Below are 9,611 nucleotides of genomic sequence, written 5' to 3'. Positions count from 1 at the left end.
GCTGTAAATAAATGGTTAAATCTGCTAGAGGGTTATTTTTCTGTTGATGATTTTTCCAGTCGAGAAAATATTATTTTCGCTCTTCTCAAAGCAGCCCCCCACGTCAAGGACTGGTGGGAAACCTACTACGAGTAGAAGGATGAAAGTACGAGCTCACTGTTTTCAGCCACACCCACTTGGAATTCATTTTGGGATGCCATCAAGGAGCAGTACTACCCTGTCAAAAGCTATGAGGACAAATACATAAAGTGGACCACGTTGCGGCAGGGAAGGGACCAAGATGTGTCAGAGTTCACAAACATTTTTCATACCCTTCGCACACAGTTGGGTATCAAGGATTTTGAAGCTGCATTTGGTACTCAAATACCGCGGTTTCATACACAGGTACATCCAAGAAGAGATGGATTTCTTGAACATCTCCTCGCATGACACAACGTACCAATACGTTGTCAAAATGGCGCAGAAGTTTAAACAGAAGAAGCGAGACTTTGAATCTGCGAATCGGAAGACCAAAGGACAAAGCTAAGGTGGGGTGACCCAAGACAACCCGTCGAAGCCACAAGAGAAGAACAACACCACGAAGTCAAAGAAGGAAACAGGAAAGTGGTGTGAGTTCCATAAGAGCCCCACTCACAACACAAGTGAGTGTCGGACCAAGCAATTGCCGGTGGCCGAGCTGAAGGCTTCTGAATCAGATGCATGTTTTGATCTTGAATCAGAACTTGACAAGGGGAATGGCAAAGGGAATTAGACCATTTATGCGGAGTCCAGTGCCACTGTTGCCATCGCCAAGATCTAGGAGAATGAGCCCGAAGATCCAAAGGAGGGGGAGCTTCTTTTCCACTCACAGATGTGGGTGAAGGATTCACCGCTGCAATTCATTGTCGATAGTGGCAGCCAAAAGAACTTCATTTCAGCATAGGTCGTGAAGCAGTTGGGCCTACCGACTACACCACTACTACTTCAAACTGTTACTTTAAAATTATATACATTACTAGTAAAACATTTAATATATAGCAAAGAACTTAAATATATAACATAGATTTCTAAAATAAATAAATAAATAAATAAAATATCCATATATATATATATATATATATATATATATATATATATATATATAAATAATAATTAATAAATAAGTTAGTCATTTGTAAGCCGACAATAAAAGAAGACATCAAATATTTTTTCAATTAACTATTAATAGCTCCTTACTTTCACGCTCTCTCTTCTCAAAATACAAATCGCATTGCCCTGATGATGGACTCACTAAGCTAGTCTGAAACGTTGGTTTCATAACCTGTTCACATGTTTTTCCACAAAAAAAAAAAAAAAAAAAACGACTACACCACACCCGCAACCGTACAGTATCATGTGGCTTCACCAAGGACGAGATCTCTGAGTTCGCCAGCAGTGCCGCCTTCCGTACTGCATCAAACCCTTCATAGATGAGGTATTGTTTGATGTTACACCCCTGGATGTTTGTGATGTATTATTATGCCAGCCATACTTGTGGAGGCGACATGTTGTGTATGAGTCAAGGCCTCGTGTTGTCATTATTTCTTTGTGCAATTCATTATACAGGATACCAAAGGTAGCCCCACCTACCGCCACCTCCTTGATCTCTGCTAAGAAATGCAGCAAGATTGTCTCCCAGACTAGGAGATTCATTTTTTGTCTCATTCGCTCCCAAAGTAAGGGGAAGATCATCGCCACATCCATGACCCCTGCGAAGGGTTCCTCCACGCAGCAGCAGCAGCAGAGGGATACAGTCATGAAAGAACGCGGGAACAGCTTCTCCTCACCCATAGAGGTACCGCACAAGTTTCAGGTGGGTGACAAAGTCTGGTTGCATCTGTAGAAAGAACGCCTTACAAGAGCCCATCAAAAGCTCCGACCACTCCGACATGGTCCTTACCCCCTTACCAAGGTTGTGGGAACAATGTTGTGGAGCACATCATTCCCCCATTCCTTCGCCTGCACCGAGTGTTCAATGTGGACCGTCGTCGACCATGTTTCCCACCATTACTAGACACATCAGAGGTTGTTGAACAACTCACCAGGGACCCAGCTCAGTAGAAGCTTCCTCATCTCAGGGAGGAACTCAACGCAATGGGGACCATTGCTTCCTAAGGGGGGAGGAATGATCCAAGTGGATGTTGGTGGCCACCCACCTATCCCACTTGGACCCCCACAACTATCTCTTTCAGTTTTTCAGTTTTCCTTAATTATAGCACAATTTACTATTTTTAGCAGTTTTTCGAGTCCCAAACTTCTGGAGCCATTTTGACGCCCTAAACGACGTTTTTTGGGAAAACCGGGAGCAACATGGGTTATTGATTGATGTTGCTCTTCCCAAAGTTATAGTCCTCAGATAGATCTTTCTAACGAGCTATTGTACGCGTCAAACAGAGATCGGGTGCCAAAGTTACAACCTCGGGAAGTTGATGTACCAATTTACCCAAACGGGACCCATAGTTTGCGTTTCATCTTCTACGGTTAGGTTTCTGGATGTTTAGGATTTTCCATTGTTTCTCAACAATAAATAGGCTTTTGACCCTCATTGTAACAAACTTCAGAGGCATGTAGCCGCCACATCTCTTCTCAGAGATTACATTGGGTTGTGTTATATTCTTTCCACGACTAGCCCACGTAGTTAACCAGGGGTTAGAGGGGGGGAAGGTCACATGCGGTTTAAGGGGTACCTGTAACCCCACTTTATGGAGTCCGAGGCAGCGCCCCAGAAATTTTGGTTTTGGACCCTATGTTAGGTTGGGTGGACCCACCTATGGTTTTGTGCATGATTTTCGCATATGTTTTTTGGACGCGATGGTTTTCGGTCCATGGTACTGGACACGATGGTTTTTCGGTCCATGGTATTGGATGCTTCGACACGTATAAATATGTATTGTAACATTGAAATGAATATAATGAAAAATCAAGCTAGTAGTCCCAGTTTTGGGATCTAGGGGAAAATCTCTGTGTATATGTGTTTTATGCTCTCGCATTGTTTATTTTTTGTGTGTTTTAGAATTCGTATGCAGGTAATTTCTGTACGGGGTTAAAACCTACATTTGGTATCAGAACAGTTTTGGCTTCAAGGGAACGCCTTTGTTGCTGAGGAGTTTCGCTCGGGCCTGTGGTAGACCCTATTCAGTGGAGATCTGCGAGATCGATTCTGGTGGTGAAAGAAGATGGCGAGCAGTGGAAAGATAGAGATTGAGAAATTTAATGGTTAGAATTTTGAGTTGTGGAAACTCAAGATGGAGGATCTGTTGGTGGATAAAGATCAGTGGATCGCGGTAGATCTGGGTACTAAACCAATGGGAGTGTCCGATGAAGAATGGAAGAAGTTGGATCGGAAGGAAAAGAGCACAATACGATTGTGTGTCTCAGATTCAGTATTGCTGAATGTATTAGGGGAAGCTACGGCGAAGGCTTTGTGGGACAAGTTAGGGACTTTGTACCAATCGAAGTCTCTAGTGAATAAATTGTTCCTGCGAAAAAGTTCTATAACCTTAGGATGAAAGATGGAGACTTGGTGATAGAGCATCTAAATGCATTCAATACTGTGGTAAGTCAGTTAGCATCTGTTGATATTAAAATTTCAGATAAAGATAAGTGCATCAGTTTGTTGTGTACTCTACCAGATTCGTGGGATAGTCTAGTTATTGCAATAGGTAGCAATGCAACTGCCTTGCAGTTTGATGAAATAGTCTCAGCCTTGTTGACGAAAGAGATGAGACGGAAAAATATTGAGAGCCAAAATGGTGATGCCTTGTCTGTACGAGGACGATCCCAGAATAGAAACAAAAATAAGTCATCGAGTGGGAGATCTAAATCTCCAGGAAAACCTGTAAAGGTGGTGTGCTGAAAATGCGGAAAGGAAGGCCATTTTAAAAGAGACTGTAAATCTAAAGCTCCTGACAAAGGAAAGGGATCTAATGAGGCTCCTTCTACAGAGCCGAAAACCACCTCAGATGAAGGTGGGGATGTTTACTTGGCTTCTTCAAGTACACATGTAGATCATGAGGCATGGTAGATTGACTCAGGTGCATCCTTTCACTTCACTCCCTATAGAGAGTGGTTCTGCGAGTATGAGAAATATGATGGTGGTGATGTCTTCTTGGGGGATGACAAGAAGGCTAGAATCATTGGTCGTGGAAAAGTAAAGTTGAAGTTGCAAGGTGGAAGGGTTAGAACGCTTCCAGGTGTTCTACATATTCGTGCATTAGCCAAAATCTAATTTCTGTTAGCAAGTTGGATGATGCAGGTGTAAAAACAGTGTTCAAGAAGGATACCTGCAAGATGGTTCGGGGAGCACTGGTATTGATGCGGGGAGTTCGGATTGGAACTCTGTACAAGCTGCAAGGTAGCACTGTTATTGATGGGTGAAATAGTTCTATGGTTCCTGAAAGTGGAGTAGAAAATCTAGTGGTCTCTGGAGAGAAGACCATGTTGTGGCATCAAAGGCTTGGACATATTGGAGAAAAGGGCCTTCAGATACTTCATGGTAAAGGTATGGTAGAAGGTATGAGTAATAGCTCTCTGGATTTTGATTTCTATGAAAATTGTGTATATGGGAAGAAGAATCAGGTGAGTTTCCCCTCTGGTAGTAAGAGGGCGAAACAGATATTAGAACTTGTGCATAGTGAGGTGTTTGGACCTGTGAAGGTTCCATCAGTGGGTAAGTCTCTATACTATGTATCATTTATAGATGACTTCTCAAGGAATACATGGATATATTTCCTTAGGAAGAAATCTGAAGTCTTTGACAGGTTTAAAGAATTTAAGGATCTGGTGGAAAACTAGACAGAGAAGAAGATAAAGGTGTTGAGGACAGATAACGATGGAGAGTTTTGCAGTAAGGAATTTGAATAATTTTGTAAGAAGTGTGGTATAGCACGACAGAAGACTACTCCATATACACCTCAGAAAAATGGAGTTGCAGAAAGAATGAATAAGACGTTGATGGAAAGGGCAAGAAGCATGCTCAATGGTGCTGGGTTAGGACAGGAATTCTGGGCAGAGGCAGTGGATACTGCATGTTACCTAGTCAACAGTTCACCTTCATTAGCATTGGAGGATAAGACTCCACAAGAGGTATGGACTGGTAAGAAACCTTCTCTTTCACATCTGAGGGTATTTGGATGTGATGCATATGTACATGTTCCAAAGGAGAAACGAACCAAGTTGGATAGTAAATCTGAAAAGTGCATATTTATTGGGTATAAGGATGGTTTAAAGGGTTATAAGCTTTGGAACCCAGTCACACGGAAGGTTGTGTACAGCCGAGATGTGGTGTTCAGAGAGGTGAAAGATGTTATTAAACATGAATTCCAACGAAAGGAACCTGAGAAGATAGAGTTTGAGCTAAAGGAGGAAGAATCAGACTCTACAACAGAGGAGGAATCAGAAAATGAAGAGCCACAAACTTCGGCTGTGAGAAGATCAATTCGAGAAAGAAGGCAGCCAGAAAGGTATAGTCCATCTGCTTTCTGTTCAAATTTTGCTTTGTCTGTTACTGATGATCCAAGAACTGTGAAGGAAGCAGTGGATTCAAAGGATGGAAAATTCTGGAAAGAGGCCATGGTTGATGAAATGACATCTTTGCACAAAAATGAGGCTTGGGATTTGGTGGAGTTGCTGGCTGGAAGGAAACCCATTGGCAGCAAATGGGTGTTCAAAAAGAAGACAAATGCAGAAGGAAAAGTGGAGAAATACAAAGCTCGGTTGGTAGCAAAAGGTTATTCCCAAGTGCCGGGAATTGATTTTGGTGATATTTTTTCTCTTGTTGCCAAGGTAACTTCTATTAGATTACTTTTATCTGTTGCTGCTACTTTTGATTTTGAGGTAGAACAGATGGATGTAAAGACAGCATTTCTTCACGGGGATCTGGAAGATGAAATCTACATGAAGCAACTTGAAGGTTTTGCGGTGAAGGGTAAGAAAGAATTGGTATGCAAGTTAAAGAAGTCTCTGTATGGGTTAAAATAGTCACCAAGGATGTGGTATCAGAAATTTGATACATCTATTCGGGGACTTGGCTTCACCAGAAGCAAAGAAGATCACTGTGTGTATTTTAAATTAATTGGTGACCGTGTTATTTATCTGGTCTTGTATGTGGATGATATGTTGCTGGTTGGAAATGATAAAGAAATTATCCAGGATTTAAACACCCAATTGTCCTCCAAATTCGACATGAAAGATCTTGATGCTGCAAACTATATTTTGGGCATGGAAATTAGAAGAGATCAGGCAAAGAGGAAGCTCTGGTTAAACCAAAGGAAGTATGTCGAGACAATATTGTAGAGATTTAATATGCAGGAAAGTAAACCAGTGAAGGTTCCTATTCCAGTAGGTGTGAGGTTATCTGTTGAATAGTGTCCCAAGACACAAGAAGAGGAAGAGGACATGTCCCGTGTTCCATATGCAAGTCTAGTCGGTAGCCTGATGTATGCAATGGTCTGTACTAGACCAGACATTGCACATGCAGTGGGAGTATTGAGTAGGTTTATGTCAAAACCAGGAAATGAGCATTGGACAGCAGTGAAGCGGGTTTTCAGGTATTTGTGTGGCACTAGTGATTATGGTTTGTGCTACCAAGGAAGACTAGGATTGGATAGAGTGTTGGATATTCGTGGCTTTGTTGATGCAGACTGGGCTGGAGATCTGGATCAGAGAAGATCTACAAGTGGGTATGTGTTTAACCTATTTGGAGGTGCAGTCAATTGGATGAATAAGAAACAATCTGTAGTGGCACTATCAACTACAGAGGCAGAATACATGGCAGCCACTCATGCAAGCAAGGAAGTAGTTTGGTTGCAGAGATTGTGTTCAAGTATGGGGTTAGTACAGGAAGCTATAAGGATAGACTGTGACAGCCAAAGTGCAATTTTATTGGCAAAGAACCCCGCATATCATTCAAAGAAAAAGCACATTGATGTTTAGTATCACTTTGTGAGGGATATGATAGAAGACAAGAAGGTGTTGCTGGTAAAGGTGAACACTTTGAAGAATACTGCAGATGCATTGACAAAATCTGTGAGCTCTGAGAAGTTCTCTTGGTGTAGAGAAACATTGGGCATTGTAGGGCTGGATAAATGACTAAGCTCTCTTGTGGCCCCCTGTGGAAAGAAAACAACAAGTGGGAGAATGTTGGGTTGTGTTATATTCTTTACACAACTAGCCCACGTAGTTAACTGGGGGTTAGAGGGGGGAAGGTCATAGGAGGTTTGAGGGGTACCCATAACCCCACTTTATGGGATCCGGGGCAACGCCCTAGAAAATTTTGGTTTTGGACCCTATGTTAGGTTGGGCAGACCCACCTATGGTTTTGTGCATGATTTTCGCACATGTTTTTTGGACACAATGGATTTCAGTCCATGGTATTGGATGCGATGGTTTTTTGGTTCATGGCATTGGATGCTTCGGCATGTATAATTATGTATTGTAACATTGAAAGGAATATAATGAAAAATCAAGCTGGTAGTCCCAGTTTTGGGATCCAGGGGAAAATCTTTTTGTATATGTGTTTTATGCTCTCGCATTGTTTATTTTCTGTGTGTTTTAGAATTCGTATGCAGGTAATTTTTGTATGGGGTTAAACCCTGTAAGCTACCATCGTTCTAGCTGCTTTATTTCCATTTCTGTTTGTAATCATATTTCAATATTTTACATTAATGAAATGAAGTATTATTTCCACTGCATCTCTATGTTTATGGTTATCTATGTAATTTGTTGTGTTCCTATTTAAATCCTGGATTAGTTGGTTATGTATCAATCGTTGCATCTCCTCTAGAATCTGTTGATTCTACCTCACCAATTGTTGGCTCTGCCTCATCAACTCCTCCATGATCTTGCTAGCCTCCCCGCAGCTGGCCAAGATCATGCTCTGACACCACTATAATATTCCTAGGGAATCCTTATAGTAAACAACAAAGCAAACATAGACATAAAAACCTTGAAATCAAACACATGAATCAGTCCATGAAATTGCACCAAAAATTGTTTTGCTAAGCCATTTTATTATAATATGAAGATGGTACAATGAGGTGTTAGAAAGAGTGCACCTAGGCTTTCTCAAGGCAAGCTAGCTAAGCCCAAATGAATAATAAGAAGTCCCTCCCAAATCTGATTCGACTCTCTCCTAGCTCTGCACTGAAATTGTCAATAAATATGTTGTTGCCTATGGAGAACTGTTGCTAGGGCCTCCTTCAGTGCTTGGAAAATTATGGGAAATTAACCCCAGGATCTCCACAAAAAACCCACAAAAACCTATGAAGGAATTGGCCAAATGTTCACCTCAGAATTTCGGCCCAACTTTCCCCTAGATCCTCTTACTACTAGCTGAGTTGGGACCCTTATTTGACCCCTCAAATCTGCCCAGAAAATTTTGCATCTCAGCTCCTAAATGAAATCCCAGTAGCTCAACTCCTAAATCCTTCTCTCAAGCCTCCCCACAATCAGCTCCACCAATGACTGCGCATTCATGGGACAAGCCTACACAAGCCCAACCAAAGTGATTTGTCTTGTTAAGAAGGGCACTCTCAACTCCCATAAATTCTCTTCCTTCACTTGCAATTTAGACAAGGAATTTCCTATTGATGGTGTAGCCTCTAATTTCAATACCCCACTTCACCCAAGAACTGTGTGGTTCTTCTTCTGCGTCCAGGCTGAAGCTAAGGCAAGTCGTACCACCTGAGACTGGTCCCCCAAGTCTCCACAAAGTCATGACAATACCTCCCTAGGGTGGTACTCATGGTCCACCAAAGAAGAGGGTGAGATTTCCCCTTGGAAACCTCTGGTGCTAAACAACACTTGTGACTCAGTTGAACAGCTAGAGCAACAATGTGTAAATTTCAAATTATCAAAAGGTGTCTAATGTTGCCTTAAACATTCTATTTATAATTGTTGCCTCACATTTCCTTGTGGGTCCCTCATCCAAATATTTCGACCTCCTTTCCACAAAATCGATTTTTCCTAAGTCCCATGTACAAAAAATGTCTCTAATGCTCAAATTACAAAATTTTGTTATGCTTAGCACTTCCCCAATACTTAATTAATCATGTTAAATAAAAAAAAAAACAAAATTGGGGATATCACATATTATTCACAACCATCACATTACACTTTCTAGTTAAAATCTCAAACAATCTGAAAAGGGGTTCAGTGACATTACATTATTGGCCACTACATATGAGCTTTAGCTTTAGGAAACTTAACTATAACTACTTTAAATTTGTAATAAGGTCTATGAACAATCTATCAAGGAGAACTGTGTTTATATTAGTTTTTTCTCCATATTTCTTGTTAATGATAACTATGTTAAACACAAAATGTGTTCTCTTTTCAATAGGTTTTGCAAAATTTTATAGCTGTGTTGAAAACCATTATAAAATAATTTGGTTTTCTAATGATATTAAATTCATATTTTAGATTAAAAAGGGGATTGAATAGGAATTTATTTAAACATTTATTACTCAATCCAATTCACAACTATCTAATTGTTTTCACAATGTTTGGGGTTGGGATGATGGAAGCACTCAACTTGAATGAGTCCTCAAAACCCACATACAATATGTAAAAGCTTAGATGATCGTAAGAAAAAA

This window comes from Pinus tabuliformis, chromosome 6, assembly GCF_031772625.1.
Source record: "Pinus tabuliformis cultivar Carrire ecotype Pingquan chromosome 6, CPIR1, whole genome shotgun sequence".
Classification (NCBI taxonomy): Eukaryota; Viridiplantae; Streptophyta; class Pinopsida; order Pinales; family Pinaceae; genus Pinus; species Pinus tabuliformis.
The sequence above is the reverse complement of the archived record's forward strand: the minus strand, read 5'-3'. Positions refer to the sequence as shown.